The sequence below is a fragment of the Herpailurus yagouaroundi genome, unplaced genomic scaffold, assembly GCF_014898765.1.
Source record: "Herpailurus yagouaroundi ecotype Mexico unplaced genomic scaffold, PumYag 202, whole genome shotgun sequence".
In the NCBI taxonomy this organism is placed as follows: domain Eukaryota; kingdom Metazoa; phylum Chordata; class Mammalia; order Carnivora; family Felidae; genus Herpailurus; species Herpailurus yagouaroundi.
In genome coordinates, this window is record NW_024412433.1 from 10,185,500 (window position 1) to 10,204,619 (window position 19,120).

Here is a 19,120-nt window from a genome sequence, read left to right on the forward strand (position 1 = left end):
TCATTTACAAGACATTTTCTTATATATAATCGGTCTTCATTTCTTCCTCTTTTTCTCTTTTTTTCTGTTTCTCTGCCCCTGTGCCAATCTCTTCATGCCTCTTTATCCTCCCTTTCTGACCGCCAGCTGACCAACCTACCTAGTTGTCCACCCAGCTGACTTATTCAGTTTTTTTTTTTTTTACTCTCTCTCATTTCAGAAAATACTAAGGCACTTTTCAAGAATATGGATTGTTAGTGTCTGTAAGTCTTGAGCAACAGTTCATTAATTACTCAGATACAAAGAATTTAGAAGCCAATGCTGATTGATGAGAAGGTAAGGTCTTTCTAAGGCAGAAAAGATCAATCGATAGATCAAAAATTCGGTATAGACACCTTTTCAGTTTCCAGCTGGTTGCACAAAGTGTGACGTATTCTCCTCGTATAGTGTAAGTTTCGTGTTCCACTAAGCATCCGCTTGGCTAGCTAGTTTTACAGCGGGGCCAGATGGTGGATGTAAAAGTAATTCTTTTTTCTTTTTAATGTTTATTTATTTTGAGAGAGAGAGAGCAAGCGCACAAGCAGGGGAGGGACAGAGAGAGGGGGGAGAGAGATCCCAAGCAGGCTCCACTCTGTCAGCACAGAGCCCGGACACAGGGCTCAGACTTACAAACCATGAGATCATGACCTGAGCCTAAATCAAGAGCCAGACGTTTCACCAACTGAGCCACCCAGGTGCCTCAAGTAAAGCTAAGTCTTAATTGTATCATTTCTGTAAAATCTCTTGAAGATGTAAAGAAATGGCTGTTTGCCATTAGATAGGTAGGGAATTTGGTCTTCTCTTTCACAGAGATGGCTAGGTAACAAATGAATTAGCAAGCAGCTACTGGAAAATTCATGGAGTGCAAAGTGCTTAGTGCCTTCTAGGATGGTTCAGTGTATCCTAACATATTGGCGGTGGCCATCCCACGCGATTTAGCTGTTTTGCTTTAGGTTTCATTTCAGGATCTGGAATTGGTTGAAACCAAACTTTCCAGAAATCAATATCAGTGCATAGATAGGTTTCCAAGACTGCAATTGTGTCCGCAGAAAGGAATATGCAATTATTCCATGGGTAGAGAATGAGAGCGAAACCAGAATAAAAATGATTTTAAATGTCTGCTTTTAAAGATGAGAAGGTGTATCTTGTGCCAGACCTACTGCTATGGAAATATCCCACCACCAAAGAAAATGTGCTACTTTGGGTTTTCAAATTATTTGGTCTTAACCTAGGGATTTATGTGTAGGTAGTAGATCCTTTAGTAAAATAATGGACAGCCATTTATTTCTTTAGGTACTTCCCTATGTCTCCATCTACACGAACTCCATTGTGGAAAAAGAGATAATGCAGTATACAGTATGGTGTTTGAGGGGAGACCAGACTCTGTCTGCCTAGAGAAAATCCAGGCTCTGTGGCTTTGGGCAAAGTACTTCTATCCTCTGTGCTCAGTTATCTCATCCATCAAATGGGACTTTCCGCATCTCGATGTTATAGGGAGGATGGAATGGTTAAATACGAAAATGCATGTGAAATGGTAAGCAGAGACTTGCCCTGAGGCAGCCGCATTCCGTAGAAATACAAAATGAACCACACTGGCAATTTTAGACTCTTGAAGAGCCTCATTAAAAAGTGAAAAGAAACAGGTGAAAATAATTTCAGGAATCCATTTTATTGAACCCAATATATTCCAAATATTTTCATTTCAACATGTGATCAGAATTACGAATGTGGTACAGTACTTTCCTGATCTCTGGCTGCCCCCCGTGGTGATTCAGATTCACTTGGTCTGGGGTCCAGCCCCGTCTGGGCGTATTTGCAGAGCTCCCAGCTGGTTCTCGTGTACAGACCGGGAGTCAGCCCAGTGTCCTAGGCAAATCTCCTTACTACCCCTTTCCATGAAATAGATGATGCCACTGGCTGGAACCATTTCACAATGTTACTGCTAAGAATGAAACGGGATCCTGATAATGAAACGTATTGCGAAATATAAAATGCCGCAGGGAGGGAAGAGCTTCTGGGTATTCATATTTATGCCAAAATGTGGTCCTTCCCAGTGGACCCTCCTCCCAGAAGGTCTGCTAAGGACCTGTGTGGTCTTGTCCTTGATTCTAACTACTTCCCATCCTTTTCTTGAAAGGAGGTGCTTTTTTTTTTTTTTTTTTGCCTCTGAAACTGATTTTTCCTGAGCACTGCCTTTGTGCCAGGCTGGATGGATAACGGACAGAGCATGATTTTGGAAGTAACACTCAGTAGAGGCAAGTGCCAGGCCCATCTGCTTATTAGCATTCTCTGGGGCTTCGTTTGCTGGTCCGTGACTGGATGCCATGTACGAGGCTGGGCTTTTGTGAGGACTGATAGAAATAATGGACACACGCACTTAGCTTGGGTCTAGACTCCGCTACAGGCGTTCTGCTGGGCCCTGTGCCATGTGTGGTTCCCGATGACTCGGGAACCGGCCCTACCGGTGGTAGTTAAGCTAAGTCACTGGTGGCACTTGAACGATCACATTAGCTGGTGAGCACACACGTCCCCAGAGCCCGCATTCCTTGGCCCTACTCTCCCACGCATTTACAGAGGAACTCTTTTTTTCCTTTGCACACACGAGATCGCAAGAGATTTGGCCTAATCCATGTTCAAATGGACTATTTCCTCTGTCCTGAGGGGAGAGATTGGGTTTAGCGTGGCTGAATTGGTTATTCAACTTTTAACTGCCTTCCTCTGGAAGCACACCCAGTGTTGCTGATTGAATCTGCCCTCGGGAGGGCGGCCCTGCCTTTCTAGCTGGTGCTTCTTGAGGGAGCTGGGCCCCCATCAGACAGGATTCGGGGCTAAAGGAAGTGCCCCCATCTTCCTGGCTAACGGAAATTCTTTCCTCTTCTTCTCAAATCGAGGTAAATTAAGCAGTAACATGTTGCAACAAACATTGTGGGCTTTCTTGCACAAAGGGGTTTCTCAAGGGGCGCCTGGGTGGCGCAGTCGGTTAAGAGTCCGACGTCAGCCAGGTCACGATCTCGCGGTCCGGGAGTTCGAGCCCCGCATCGGGCTCTGGGCTGATGGCTCGGAGCCTGGAGCCTGTTTCCGATTCTGTGTCTCCCTCTCTCTCTGCCCCTCCCCCGTTCATGCTCTGTCTCTCTCTGTCCCCAAAATAAATAAACGTTGAAAAAAAATTAAAAAAAAAAAAAAAAGAGGTTTCTCAAAAGTCCACTGGCCGATTAAAAAAAGAGCAAAACCACCTGACTTATTGTACGAATGCACCCATGGGTGTACCAAGCGTCTCATGGGGGCATGGTGATCACCTGACAGGCTTGCCACAACTTCTGTGGACTGTTCGCGGACTCCGTCAGAGCGGTACACGTGGTTGTGTGATGGCAGGCAGTTGTGTCTGTGCTGCTGATTTTCTGGGTGCAGTAATTCAGACCCAGAGAGGTAGGGATCTGCTTAAAGCCAGGAACCGGTAACATGTGATGCGGGAGCCTAAGGTAGGCGGACAGGCCACAAACACCTCCGCCCCCGCCCCAGGTGGGATTTGTGTGGTATTCCTCGGGCACTCCTGACTGCCCAAGAACGAAGGAAACGGGTGAACAAATGGTTGACTGATAGAGATCCTAGTCCTATGGGACCCAGGTCTCCATCACCCCTCCATAGCGATGTGGGAAGCAAAGGCAGAAGGAAATGGCAGATCGAACTAAATTTCCTTGTAATCTGCAGCCCACTGACAAATCTTTGAGGCCCGCAGAGTGAAAGGTTTCTCCGGGAACTCTTTACTGTCTTAACATTAATGCTTTGCTTGAGGGAAAACAGCCTTAGCTTGACAATAGATAGGCCTCCAGTATCCTGTGAGTCATCTGTAGCATATGCAAATCTCACTGGAAACTTCCCCTGGACTTGACCTCCTCCAGTCCCATAGTTTATTACCCGTCTCTCCTCACGGTCCCTGGGCAGCTCTTCCTGCCCACGGGTCCTGTCCCCGTGGTACAAGAAAATCACCTTTTGGCCCCAAAGATGTCTTCAAGAATTTTTTCTTGGCCGTCGGCTCTGGACCCCATGAACCCCATTGTCACCCCAAAAAACCTCATCAATATGTACAGATAACATTTGTGGATGACCTCCCTAAGTCAGGTGGCTAAGAAATGCTTCACGTGGGCGATTTCATTTCGTCCCATCTCTGTGACTTGAGCTCTAATATTATGCCCATTTGATGGGTCAACTAGGAGAGTGGGTCGCTTCTCCCAGGTTCCCCATCTAGGAGCAATAAAGACAAGATGAGAGCCCGAGACTCTCAGCAGGGCATTTCGGAGCAAGCACCTCCCTTATTGTGTTTATGTAACTGGGAGGCTCACTATGATAATGAACAATTTACTGTGGGTTCAGAGCAACAGGGGAGATCCCTTAAGATAGTGTATAATTAATTCCTAACGAGTGACACGGTCAATAATTGCTATATGAATCCAGACTAATTTGAGTCCAATATATTTTTAAAAATAAAATAAAACATACGGTTGGCTAATCACAGCTTCACAACCCTCTCCGTTTTCTACCAGGAAGTCAATTCTTAGTCTATTTTTAGTTGTATTGTTGCATATGCCGCGCATATCAAACACTTCTCAAAAACATTGACATTTACAACTGTAGCTTTGTCTGGCTAACTGGTAGCTGTCCCACAGCAATTTGTGCAGGGGCCATTAGGAGGCAATTTGGTTGAAAGGTCATCCATAAGAAGGGTGAACCAGGGGCACCTGGGTGGCTCTGTCCTTTAAGCGTCTGACGTCAGCTCAGGTCCCGATCTCACGGTTTGTGAGTTCGAGTCCCTGTGCTGACAGCTCAGAGCCTGGAGCCTGCTTGGGATCCTGTGTCTCCCTCTCTTTCTGCCCCTCCCCAACTCATGCTGTCTCCCCCCCCGCCCCCATCTCAAAGTAAATAAATAAGTTTAAAAATAAAAATAGAAATTTATCATCTCTGGAGCATGTGTGCCTGCCTCATTTTGTGGTAAAAGGGAGGAATCTTAGTCGTAAAGAGGTTATGCTCTGTGGACACTTGACGTCTGATGGACAAGGTTTATTCTACCTGCCTGTCCACCCTGACGTGTGAACACTGGGGTAGCACCCTCCTCATCCGGGTCCTTGGTCCTGAGAGACTGGCGAAAATCTTTTCTGAAACTGAGAGGGACTCTGAGGCTCCAGCCCCTGAGAGATGACGTTTTCTGCGATCCTTCATGAAGGTTGTACGGAAGCCGTCCTGTCTTCCGTGCTGCATGGCAAGTCGAAATCCCTTTTGCTGGCCTGGCTCCTCCCAGGATGCTCTGGGCCTGCTTTTGCCCACTCTGAGCAGCGGTTTTGACTCCAATTGTCAGGGGGAGGCCTCCCAGGACAGATGCTATATATAGCCTTACCGAGGGGGTTCTTTTCCTGTGGATTGTATTGAGACGGCAGAGAGATTTGATGAGCATGACTGAGCCCGCAGCCCATGAAGGGACACAGACCTCTCCCCGCCTAATTACAGTCGGCACCCGAAGTAATGCAGAAGAGCCCTTCACATCCACCTTTCCTTGCTCTTCCCTGAGGAACATTCACAAGCTTTGAACTAGTTTGGGGAGGAGCCGTCTCTGCCCAGTCTCACCCTCCTCCTCACCTGCGGGCCCGCGTCATTCTTCCATCATCTTTTTGCTTCCAGACCCTAATTACTGAGTCTCCGGCCAGGCCCTGTGCTCATTTCCTATTGCTGTTGTCACAAATTGCCACGAATTCGATGGCTTAAAAGGACACATTTATCACGGTACGGTCCTGTAGGCCGAGGTCGGGAGTGGTCCTCAGTGAGCCGAAATCAAGGTGTCAGCATGGCTCTGTTTCGTTCTGGAAGATCTAGGGGAGAACCCATTTCCTTGCCTCTTCCGTCTTTGTGAGGCCTCCTGCATCCCTTGACACGTGTCCCCTCCCCCTATCTTCAAAGCCAGCGATGGCCGACCACGTCTGTCGCCGGGTATCGCTCTGACACTCTCTCTCTGTCCTCCTCTTCCACCATCAAGGATCCTGATGATTACGTCAGGCCCACCTGAATAATGCAGGGTAATCCTCCTATCTATTTTTAACGTTTTTATTTATTTTTGAGAGCAAGAGACAGAGACACACAGAGCACAACTGGGGGAGGGGCAGAGAGGGAGACACAGAATCTGAAGCAGGCTCCAGACTCTGAGCTGTCAGCACAGAGCCCGACGCGGGGCTCGAACTCACAAACCATGAAATCATGACCTGGGCTGAAGTCGACGCTTAACCGGCTGAGCCACCCAGGCGCCCCAGTCATTTTCATATTTTAAGGCTGATGGATTAGCACCCTGCAAATCCAGAATCTGTGAAAATGTTACATTTCATGGTAGAGGGAAGTTAGCCAATGGAAGTAAAGTTTCCAGAAGGTGAGATGTGGACATCTTTGAGGGGCTGTTATCTGCCTCCCATAGGCTCCACACAGCCCTCTGCTCTGCACAGTTGGAGACTAAGAGGAGGCATTTGAAGCTGGTGATGGGGAGCACGGCCTCTTGCATCCGAGGGCCTGGGGTTTCTTGCCTTCGTAAGATACTGTCTTGGTGACTTTGGACAAGCTCTAGTTTCTCTGTGCCTCTGGTCCTCAAACCACAAAATGGACGCGATAATAGGACTGCCCTCATGGAGTCAATGTGGTTCTAAATAAGGTAATACCTAGCGTTTGGGCCATAGTTAGAGCTAATAATCCTAGCTGTGGTACTTATTGAACTGTTGTCATTGATTACCCGGGGAATGGCTGTGTCCTGTGTGGCTTAGTGTCTGCATTATCTAAGCTGGCTTTTGCATCCTCTGGGCGGAGGCTAAATTGTTTTCCACGTTTGCTTACAGAGGAGCGGAAAAGCCTTTTCAGAAACTTTATTTATATTTGCTGCCCTGTCCTGACATTGGATACTGAGATATATGTCATATATATCAATATGTATCAATATGTATATCATATATACGTATCGATATATACATATATATCATATATACATACCATATATATCAGCTATATACATATATTTTTTAATGTTTATTTTTATTTTTGAGACAATGTGAGAGACAGTGCAAGCAGGGGCAGACAGAGGGAGACACCAAATCTGAAGCCAGCTGCAGGCTCTGAGCTGTCAGCACAAAGCCCGACGTGGGGCTCGAACTCACGAACCCCTAATCGGCTCATGACTTGAGCCGATGGCGGATGCCCAACTGACTGAGCCACTCAGGTGCTCCTGATTATATATATTTACTCCATATCCAGGGTCCTGTGTTCACACCAGGTTGGAGATCCCTTTCCATCCCCTCCATCTGTGTGGAGAGGAAGCCCTTGTTAATCAGTTTCACCAACTGCTTGGGTTGTGCAGAACATGGGCTATCTCTTGGATTACAGCCCACTTGAGGATTTATTCAGTAGAAACAGATTAACTGTATATTCTGAGACGTACTCACAGTGCAGTGGGTCTGTTTGATGGAATAAACGTCTGCACAGCTGCCAGACTTTGTTCTGTGATGCTGGACTTCATTGGGCATTGGGCTTGCCAAGAGCCGATAAATGCAGGGAAGGGGTTTCGACTTAGAACCTTTTGTTGCCGATCGTCCCTTGCACAGGGGCCCCTAACACTGCACCCGATTTTGCTAGCTGTCCGTCCCCACAGCAGGCCCGGAGTGGACTTCATCTGAGTTCCAGGGCTTTTAGAGGACTAAACCATCTTGGAGAGTCACAGGATCATAGATCTCCTTCTTTATGAGCGGGCATAGAGAGTGATTTCTCTGAATTCCACAGCTGTTAATGAAAGAAGAGGAAATCCAGCGTGTGCCTGAATGTCTTCACATACTATAAAATTGTTGCCTGTGCCAGAAGTAAGAAGGATGCTTTATTTATTGATTTATTGATTTATTTATTTATTACCCGAGAAGCCTTGTTTTTATCTTCTGGAAAAAAAAAAACAACACTGGATCACGAGGGAGTCCTCATTTCCTTTTTGGTTTTCTGGTTCCCTTTACTCAACATGTTGTTTGATGTGCTGAAAAGAACCTCTTTTAAATTGTGAACTAGCATTTCATGAAACTGTTAACATATATGACCTTGTCAACCGTTATAACTCTCTTAAAATGGAGTATGGAGACGAACGTCCAAGTACGAATGTGGTGTTCTAGTTTTGCAATACAGGAAGAAAAACTTCTGTGAAGACGAGAGGGGATGATTGTACACTTTCAAATGTGAATGAGATCAGTGAAGTGTTTCTCCCAATCATTTTATACTTTCAGTTTGATCCTTTTAGGCAATGACTAAGAGGCAGCTCTTCTAGAAAGGAACCCCGGATTTCAAGCTCTGGTGGAATGGTGTCCCTCTTTGCGTCATCTCTTCTCGGGAAGAATTTTAACTCACGGACAGTCATGTTCAGTCAGGATGCTGTTCTAAAATGGGATTGAAATTTTGGGGCGCCTGGGTGGCGCAGTCGGTTAAGCGTCCGACTTCAGCCAGGTCACGATCTCACGGTCTGTGAGTTCGAGCCCCGCGTCAGGCTCTGGGCTGATGGCTCGGAGCCTGGAGCCTGTTTCCGATTCTGTGTCTCCCTCTCACTCTGCCCCTCCTCCGTTCATGCTCTGTCTCTCTCTGTCCCAAAAATAAATAAACGTTGAAAAAAAAGTTTTTTAAATGGGATTGAAATTTTACGTTAATGCGCTTACTCCAGATTTCTAACCATGTGAACTCTCCCCCTTCTCTGAATTTCTTATGTGTCTTTTCTTATATATACTCAGTTCAGCGTTCGTGGAATCCTGCAATAAGTTAAGCTATTGGTGCCTGCCTTCTGATATTGAATTTCCTGCCTCAGAACTGTCTTTGTCAGAAGCCAGTGGGTGCAAATCTGCCCACGTAAAGTGGCTAGTAAAAGCCAAATCTGCTGCCTAAGATGTGGCCATGGAGAGTAAAGCAGGAGTCAGTCCTATGTTTTCCCTCCCCCTCTCCCACCACAGACCATTACGTCTCTTTGAATTAAAATTATTTTTTTTTTCTTCTATTGTAGACCCATATTCTAAGAATTTTTCGACTGGTGTCTAACTTACTGATTATGTACTGCAAGATTTGGGGAGCCTGTTGGGTAGGAGGGAGATTGATCCCTTCAACTGTGTCAGTGGTTGGGGCACCTAGGTGGCTCAGTCGGTTGAGCATCTGACTTTGGCTCAGGTCATGATCTCACGGTTCGCAAGTTTGAGCCCCACGTCGGCTCTTTGCTGTCAGCACGGAGCCTGTTGTGGGTCCTCCGTTCCCCTCTCCCTCTGCCTCTCTCTCTCTCTCTCAAAAATAAATACACATTAACTCAACACAATTAAACTGTGTCCATGGTTGAATGATGCAAACATTATGGAGAGATCGTTCTGGTTCCTGAAAGTTCCTAGGCATCAGCCAGCTTCCCCAGTGTGGCCACGGTGCACTGGGCAGGACCTGGTCCTCTAGCTGTTTGCTCTGGCAGAGCGAAAGAAAGTCCTCAGCATTGCTTTAGCATCAGAGAAATGCAGTGGAGCAGAAAGCCGAAAAACGATGATGGAGATTCAGCCAGGAAAAGGAATAAAGAAAACTGGAAAAAAGCATGAACATGGTGAGAGCAAATTGCCCCAGGCTGCCAAAGAAAATAGTCTGTTAACTCTTAACTTGCTTTGAATAGGAAACCTGTGGTGCACAGAGCTGCAGAGCCCTGGTCTCAGACCAAATTGGGAGTAGAGCTTTGGAAAGGCCAAGTGAGCCTGATCGCAGAAAGGGGAAGAATTATGGGATCGAGCAGGTGGGCTGTGGGGACCAGACAATGGGTAAATGGAGACAGGAACTTCATTCTTGCATATTAAATTTTACTTGAGATGTATTATTATCCTAATTTCTTAATTTTTTTTAACATTTATTTATTTTTGAGAGACAGAGAGACAGAGCATGAGCAGGGGAGGGGCAGAGAGAGAGGGAGACACAGAATCCAAGCAGGCTCCAGGCTCTGAGCTGTTAGCACAGAGCCTGACGGGGGGCTCGAACCCACCAACTGTGAGATCATGACCTGAGCCGAAGTCAGACGCTTCACTGACTGAGCCACCCAGGCACCCCATATTCTCCTAATTTCTCCTCCACCAACCTCAGGAAGGAGCATTTGCTCTATGTTTTAACCAAAAGGAAGATGTTTCTCCTGAGAGAAGTAGAAAATTGGGGCACATAGTGGGTACTTACCACTTTGGCAAGTGGAAACTACTTAAGAATATTTTAATATGGTTTAGATACGAGTGCATTGGACAACTAAACGCTGTTTAAAGGCTCTGAACGTCCTGTCATAAAAAAAAAAAAAAGGTTCCCCTTTACACCCTTCTCCAAACTTACTTAGCCATGATATACATTTCCCCTCCTTTTTTCTTTTGCTTTTTACAGAGGCAGTGGTTGGTGAAACAAATTTAGAAGGAATGCTTCCCTGTCTCTCACTTTATAAGTGAGGAGATGGGCCAGGTGAAAATGTAATTGTCCAAGATGCCTCACTCTGGAAGGACTAAGCAGAGATTAGAATCCTCACGTTTTGCGCAGAACACAGCCATTGCTAGCTGTTGGGTTCTGAGACTGGTACGAGCCTTGGCCTCCAACAGGAGTGCTCCTTGGATGTCAGACAGCACAGGCTTATGCTTCCACGGGCCCCTGAAGGATGGTTTTGCACTGAGCAAGACTTGTTGGACCCAAAGCTCATGCCTGTGGTAAGAAACCCAAGAAATCCTGGCAGTCTAACAAGAGCTTGACCTCACAGGATTCCTGGCTCTTATTTCAGAAGGATCCAGATAAATCTTATGCTCCACGTAACTTGCAGCAATGTTTTTGCTTTATTGAAAGCAGTTTTCCTGAGGACTTCCCATTGCTTCTCTTTTCTGTAGAATCAGCCCGTTGTGGTGTCAGTGCAAGACCCATCCCTTCACTCTTCAGAAAGGATAAAGAGAAAAGCCTCAGGCTTGTAGGTTAGGAAAAGAAAGGGGAATTTATAAATGTTATGAGGAAAATGGTGGTTAGAACACGCTTCTACAGAACGACTTGATATTATCTAAGTTGCTATAACGATTAGTTGGAAGCCATTCCTTATTATGCTTCCCTCTTTAAGATGCTGTGCTATTTTTCTGAAGATTGGTATTTGATATTGTCAACTAAATGAATTCTTTAGGCAGGAGAGCTGTAGGGTTCACATTAAAAAAAAACTGTAGGTTCTGAGTCTCATGCTTTAGTTGGAGGTAACTGGGAAAGAAAGAAACTTTGTGACTTCTATTTTTTTAATGTTTATTCATTTGAGAGAGAGAGCGCGTGTGCGCGCGTGCATCAGCGGGGGATGGGCAGAGAGAGAGAGGGAGACACAGAACCCGAAGCAGGCTCCAGGCTCTGAGATGTCAGCACAGAACCCGATGCAGACCCTGAACCCACAGACCGTGAGATCGTGACCCGAGCCGAAGTTGGCCGCCTAGCCAACTGAGCCACTCAGGCGCCCCGAAACTTGGTGACTTCTAATTAAAGGCATATATATTCTCTTGTATCTGCAAAGGCCACCTGAGACAACTGTGTTAGCAATAATCTCCCAAGTTAATATGTTAAGATTTTCAGTCAAAATGTTCTAGAACCAGATTTATATCTAGTCTGACTCTCTTCAATGCATTTAATGCTCAGTGTTCCCATTTGTGACGGAGAACACTGGACAATGTATCAGATGGGGCCTTTGTTCCTTCCGTGGTGTTCTCCCACCAAATCAAACTTCCTGAAACTGAGGTTTTAAGTCAGGCCCTTGTATACCAATGCAAAGTGAGATTTCACACACGAGGTCAACAGAAAACAATTGTTTTCATGAACAATTCCTGTATTTTTTTCTTGAAAGTTCCTTGGAGGTTCATTTTATCTTGTAGCAATGGTGGACTTCAAATGTGACTGTTTTTGTAGAAATGTTTTATATTTTAATCAAACATAGGGTGATTTTAACAAGCTATTTTCACAGCTGAGTCCCCAGTGCTGGAGATTTATGGTGTGTTTCATACGTTCTTACTTTGCTCTCCACTCTTGACTTGTTTATTTTTCATGACACATCTGAATGCCTTCTTGCAAGCAAGACCCTCTTCTTGAGACTCAATTGTGGGGTTATTAGTATCAGGGCACATTACAGGGATCCTTAGTGAGGGGTTAAGAGACAGAGTTCTGAAGTTATTTTCTTTTCTGATGAAACATACGCCTGATGTTTTCCTCCCGTGGAGATATAACCCAGACTTCAGTTTCTGAGAGCTTTGAGCACTTAGGACTTCAGTGTTTTTGATAGCATCCGTCTGATCCTCTTTAGACGGCCTCACATCATTATCGTCCAGCTGAACCACTAGGTGGGAAAGATAAGAATTCTCAAGCTTAAGTCAAGAACTATAATGCAGTCGTGAGTCAGATGTGTTATCATAGGGCTATCTTCTTTATGTCGTGAGGTCAACTTTTAGTGAAATTACCCATGCCATGGACCTTAAGTGGGTGAAATGGAGATGTTTTTATTGATGATATATAAAGGGGAAATTGCTGAGTAAAAAGCCTTTTGAGTGAAGATGACAAATTATCTTCACTCCATTTAGCAGGGATATTGCTTCCAAAACAAATTATTTAGACTAATGCTGACACTGATCAAAAAGTGCCATGCTCCTTACTCAATAAAATGAGAATATAAAGGAATATGTTAGCAAATGCCGGCATTGTGATTTCTCTTCCTAACTCAAATTAATCATAGGTTTTCTAAAGTAAAAGAAAAGCGTGACATTTCCCTAGATCCAGCCTCTAAATGTATGTCTTAAACTTGTAAGAGTGGGGTGCCTCGGTGGCTCAGTCAGTTAAGTGTCTGACTTTGGCTCAGGTCATGATCTTGCAGTTTGTGGGTTCGAGCCCCTCGTTGGGCTCTGTGCTGACTGTGCTGAGCCTGCTTGGGATTTTCTGTCTCCTTCTCCCTCTCTGCCCCTCTGCCATTTGTGCATGCTCCCTCTCAAAATAAATAAGTAATAAAAAAGAACTTTCTTAAATTGTAAGAGTAATTCTAATATAAATATGGTTATTTTGCTTACAGACAGTATTGCGTATGGACCAAATGATAGACTTTGCCCTTTAGACATTTCCGTATTGCTTATATGAGTATTCCCCAACATCATCTGACATGCTGACAGATACCCGTGTATTAAAAGTCACATAGAAGATGAAGCTATTATAATTTACTTTCTCTCACACTGAACTGATACAAACATGCCTTATTCTTCTCAACCTTAAAACTTGGAAATCGAATAAAGTAGAACCTAATAGATCAACAAAAACAACTCCTGTAATAATCGCACATTTAAGGGTGAGTGGTAACTGTATGGCTATAAATCAAAGACTTTTTATAAGTACGCCTAGAAGAAGCATTTTTCATTCTGTAGCCTTCAGTAAAGGTTTGGTGAGTCTGTTTGGAATTGGGCAGATGTTGGGTGAGGCATGGGTACGCAGTATGTGATGTACTGACAGCTTCTAACGTTTCTAATGAGCTTCTTTGTATGAACAGTTTCTGATATGAAGAGAAATTTGCTTATCAATGCAAAGAAATCCATTGATATGTTAATTTTATCCAAGCATCTCTTCACTTTCTAATTCACTCCCCGCCAATAATGGAATCCTAATTGGATTTCTGAAGGAACATGCGCAGAAAGCAATTTAAAAGTAACTTGTTAATCAGAAATCACTCCAGATTCATAGAATTAAAAAAATGAAGACATATAACCTTTGTCCCCAAATAGAGAAAAGGTCAATTTCCCCTAAATACTATAATTTGAAGGGGGATTACCTACCACAACGTGTAAACCTTAGCGACGCTTCAGTTTCTACCATTAGATAATTGAAAACTTTGTGTCAAGCATTTGTCTCTCACCTTGGCTGTGAGATGCACAAACTTAAGATAGAGGTATATACCAAATCTTAATTCCTTAATCTTTGTGTTTTCTATTTAGGTGTCTCTAAGTGAAGAAACCAGGGTCTCCCTGTATTTGTATGGGTTAGGGATTAGGGAAGGACATAGGAAATGTAGCTTGAGGTGGGAAAGGGGAGGGGATCACAACTTTGTGACTCACTAGCTATGTGGCTTTGGCTTGTTCTTTAATCACTTGATCGTTACTGACTTTAGCCATAGGATGAGCTATCATCAGATTGTCCTGGGTGTTTGGTCAGATGATACATATAACGTAATGTGTGTAACCCAGCACCTGGTCCGTTGAAAATGGTGACCTGACTAAAATCATCTTCAAAAGACACTAGCTCTTGAAAAAGCTAGAGCATGAAGTAAATTTAGGGGCACCTGGCTGACTATGTTGGTAGAGCATATCACTCTTGATCTCAGGGTTGTGAATTCAAGCCCCATGTTGGGCTTAGAGCCTACTATAAAAAAACCACACACACACACACACACACACACACACACACACACACACTACACCACACCACAAAAAAAACAAAGAAACAAAGAAAGAAGTAACTGTATAGGTGACTTTTCTTCCCTAGTACCAATAAATAATGACATAAATAAAACCTAATAGCGACTCACATTTATTCAGTGTTTCCTCTGTACCGGGCTCTTTGCTCTTTGCTTTTTAGTTTATACTCACAGCAGTCTTATGGAGCAGATAAGAATATCTCTACATGATTAGTGAAACAGGTGGTTCTTGCATGTAGCAGCGAAAGCCCAGAATGTGGTGGGATGTAAAGATAAGACTTGAAGAATAAGAGCTCCTGCTGTTAGCAAGCGTGGTCATTAACTGGACCAAAGATATGCTCAGGGTTTCATACCTGGCGAGGAACTAATATTTACTGAATGTCACATATTTCAGTTAATTTAATGTTTTTGTCAGCCTTGCTAAATAAAAGGTTAAATATTGGGGCACCCGGGTGGCTCAGTCGGTTAAGCGTCTGACTCTTGATTTCAGATCGGGTCATGATCTCACGGTTCGTGAGTTCGAGCCCCATGTCAGGCTCCCTGCTGACAGCACGGAGCCTGCTGGGGATTCTCATTCTCTGTCTCTCTCTTCCCCACCCCTGCTCGCTCGCTCTCTCAAAATAAATAAGCTTAAAAAAAGGTTAACATTAAAACATGAGTTTGAGGGTTATAAATCCATCCTTTACGCAAGTAGAAAACAACCTGTTGGTAAACTCATTGGCTCTATCTGCGAATGCAGTGGGCATTGATAATGACAAGAGATCAGTGTAGCCCCAGACAGTTGGCAGTTGCTTCAGGAAGAGGTTGGATACGCATGGAGCTTTCAAGGCTGCATACTGTTTAGCTGCACGTGCAGTGGGGTGTTCTGCGTTTTCAGTATTTGTTTCAAGAGTAACCGGTTCCTGAAAGACAGAACAAGTCAGCAGGATAAGGATAATTTCTGAGCAGCAGACACTTGTTACTTGCAGGTTCCGATGAGAACTCCAAATGGATTCCAGCCAAAGTGTTACCATTGCCACTCACTGTGAATACCAAGACTTACATTCAAGTCTGATTAATGTTAACTGTCTGATAAGTTTTGGAGGGTTTGTTGATATTTCCTGGCAATGTAATAACTCATCCCATTTTTTTTTTTTTTTTTTTACCAGAGGGAGTTTTTATGATTCTTTCTTTGAATAGATTCTCTTTCGCTTACTGGTGTCAGCCCGAGTACCTTGCTGTTTAAGAGAATTGCGTGCCCTTTTTGCCTGTAATCATTTATGTGGATTTTGATGTCTGTGTTTTGTTTTGTTTTTTTAATGCTTTAACTCTCATTTTCTAGAGTAAAAGAATATATCTTATCCCTAATGGGTAATAATATCACGTTAATTGTGTTCAAATGGGAGTATGCTTGTTTTTTGTATTTTAAGATATGTAGTATAAGTGATTATTTATGGAGACTCATTGTAGAGGAGACATATCTCTTTGGAAAGTCCTACTCAGGGCTTTAAGCTAACATGGGAGAAACTGTAGCAGTTACCAGAGAGATTGATAAAATATAGAGATGAAGGAATGCCAACCAGTTATCAGGGCCTTCAAATCAAGCATACAACAGAGGAGTCTTAATGGAGGCTTTAACACCCATACTGGGGATTGCTCCCTCTCCGTTCTCTTTCTCTCCTGTCATCACCTTGGTTCCTTAAAGGTCAAGGCTGTTTCACAGTGACACAGTGCCAGCCATGTAGTACATACTCATCAAGTCCCTGCGTGGATGCATCATGGAATGCATGCATGTGGGAGCGAATGAATGATGATGACCCATCATGAACTCTTCTCTTGTTTCTTGCCTAGCTTCCGTCTCATCCCTAGTTGATTGCAGTATGACCCTTGTGCATCAGTTGGGATTAATTGTAGAAAAAGCACTAAGGATTTTAAGCAGGAGGGGATTTAATACCGGGAATTAGGTATGTGCCAACCACTGAAAGGGCTGGAAGAGTAGGACTCAGCAGGCCACTTGTACTATTGATTCAGGAACTCTCTGGGATCAGGAAGCCGAAAGCTACAAGCCACTAACGCTGCAACTGTTGCCCCTTGACAACCACCTGCCTCTCATGGCCTGGCAAGGACACACAGCCAATGCAGCAGGACAAAGGTCTCCACTTCCCTTCCGTATGTCCTGAGAGACTAGCGAGTGGTAGGAACTCATTCTCATCAATGCCTGTCTCAGTGCCTTGTATGCACTCAAATACTCAATAAAAGTTGGTTCAGATATATTACATTAGTCTGATGTTCTGCAGATTCCAGGTTTGTCTTACTTGAATGTTTAATATAGATCTTGTTATTTCATTTCCAAGTGGATTAACTTATTTGATTAGACATAAAATAACAACAAGGAATACATTACCAGTAGGGTAACATTCAGGTGTTCTGACTCAGGACCACGTGAGAAAATTGTCTGGAGTCATTGTCTTTATTTTAGAGAGGTTTGAACCGAAGGCTCTGGAATGAGTTTGAACTTTGCACGGTAATGACAGTTAAGATCAGATTTAACTAGGATAAATTAAATAATAACCTTTGACCAGGAAATAGCAGTGGGAACTGCTCACGTATGTTACATATTTGGGGCGCACAACTGTTTTGGCCAAATGGGTCTTTGACTTACTTAGTGAACCACAGGCCACAATCAATCTCAATTTCAGTCTCCCCTTCTCTCATTTATTTCCCTTTATTTCTACCATCTGTTCCCTTTTATCCACCATGGAATGCTTTACTGTAGTCCATACAGAAATATACCTTTTAGTTACTGATAACTGACATTTTCCAGTTGCTAAAATCCAACTCACCACCGCGGTCTCAAATCTCTGCTGCCTTTCTTTAGAAATAAAAGCTCCTTTTCTAGATAAATTACTGAAAATTGGCTCTTTAGTATTTCAAGTAGTAAGGGTATCATATTTGGTAATTAATTATTATTCCATATATGTTTAGCTATTAATTAATATGCCTTGTAGCATTTTACAGATTTCATAAAATAAAATCTGCAAGAAACGCTCCCTTGTGAAAAGCAGTGGGAAAGCCTTTATGTTTTGACTTAATTAGTGTGACAATAAGAATTGCTCACTCGAGGGAAAATGCCAGAGTCTAAGGATGAAGGTAATTCCAGTGGCTTGATTATTACCTTTTCTTTCTAAAGGAGTCCAGTCTATTGAAGACTGACACAAGTGAAATCTTAGTAGAGACTAAACCCGTAGGGCTGAAATAATTGAGAACTAAATATAATTCTGAGGAACAGGAGATACCAAAATGTATTTTAACCAGTGCCTTTCAAAGCTGATAAATAAGTCAGTGCTTGCAGACATTATTAAATTTGTAAAGCTGTACTGGTCTCAGTCAAGTAATAGCTGAAGGCAAGCAGCAAGAGAAAACCACTGATGACCAGCGATGGCTCTTGATGGAATAAAAAAGAACGAACAGCCATGATATGTCTTCTCACTCCCCTTTGTTTGTTTTACGTTTGAATATCTGATAGTATGAAAACTGAAGCTCTTTTTACTATTGTCTAGTAAATGCCAGTTTGAAGCTAGAGTTGAGATATTAAACAGACTTTCGAGAGTCAAGATTAAGAATCTCCGGAGAAAAGTCTGGAAGTCACCATCGCCAACAATACTTTGATCCCAAAGGCAGAAGGATTTATTTTGGTGCCTCTAACATTATAAGCTAGGCATAGCTTATAAATATAAACAGACGAGGACCCAGATGAAGACGAATTCCTACAAAGACAAAAACAGTCTCAGGCAGTGTTCACGGGAAACAGCGAACAGGCTTTTGGCAATGACTCAGGAGGGTGGATGCAGGGGGCTCCAGCATATTTGTCGCCCTTGATTTTTTTTTTTTCTTTTGTAGTTTATGACAGTGGGATTCAACTGGAGTTAAGGGCTTGGTATGACTTTAACAAACTACAGTAAAATTCCTCTGTATTTAGCCACTGACAACTTTATGTATTTAAAGGGCTCATTTCTGTGGTCCCGTCTCTGACGACGGGAAGTTGAGAACAAGAGACAATTTCTTACTGTTCAGGGGCTCCTGTGTCTGAGAGGAGGATGTATTCTGTGCACACCTTTATTTCATCACGAGTACTCTGCTGTCTTATTTCTTTACATTCCTGTCTCCCCGTTACTGGAATGCCTTATGGTTAGAGTGTTGCCTCCTTCATCATAGCGACCTCAGGGCCTGGCATATGATCGTTGACCAAGAAATGCTTTCAAAATGAAGACATGTACAGGAGAAAAAAGAAATTTCCAGCCTTCTCCAGATACTTTTCCCATCATGGGCACCCACCTGTCCCATTAAGAATCTTTGTAACCTTAGAGCGCCTGGGTGGCTCAGTCGGTTAAGCATCCCACTTTTGGTTTCAGTTCAGGTCATGATCTCACAGTTTGTGGGTTTGAGCCCCGAGTCAGGCTCTGCACTGACAATGCAGAGCTTAATTGGGGTTCTCTCTCTCTCTCTCTCTCTCTCTGTCTCTGCTCCTCCCCTGCTTGTGTTCTCTCCCTCTCTCAAAATAAGTAAACTTAAAAAAAAAAAAGAATCTTTGTAACCTTCAGAGTATATGTTTAGAAACTCCCAGATTTGTTTGCA

The 19,120-nt window shown here is 43.6% G+C and overlaps 1 protein-coding gene and 1 long non-coding RNA gene across 4 annotated transcripts in view; both read left to right on the forward strand.

The window, feature by feature from the left end:
* The window catches only part of PID1 (phosphotyrosine interaction domain containing 1), a 232,595-nt gene that overhangs the window by 156,239 nt on the left and 57,236 nt on the right, over nucleotides 1-19,120 (forward strand). The window lies entirely within an intron of this gene.
* Nucleotides 2,197-4,013, forward strand: LOC121014468 (uncharacterized). Its single transcript, XR_005783230.1, has 2 exons — nucleotides 2,197-2,965; nucleotides 3,207-4,013. It is a non-coding gene; the product is annotated as an uncharacterized LOC121014468 (long non-coding RNA).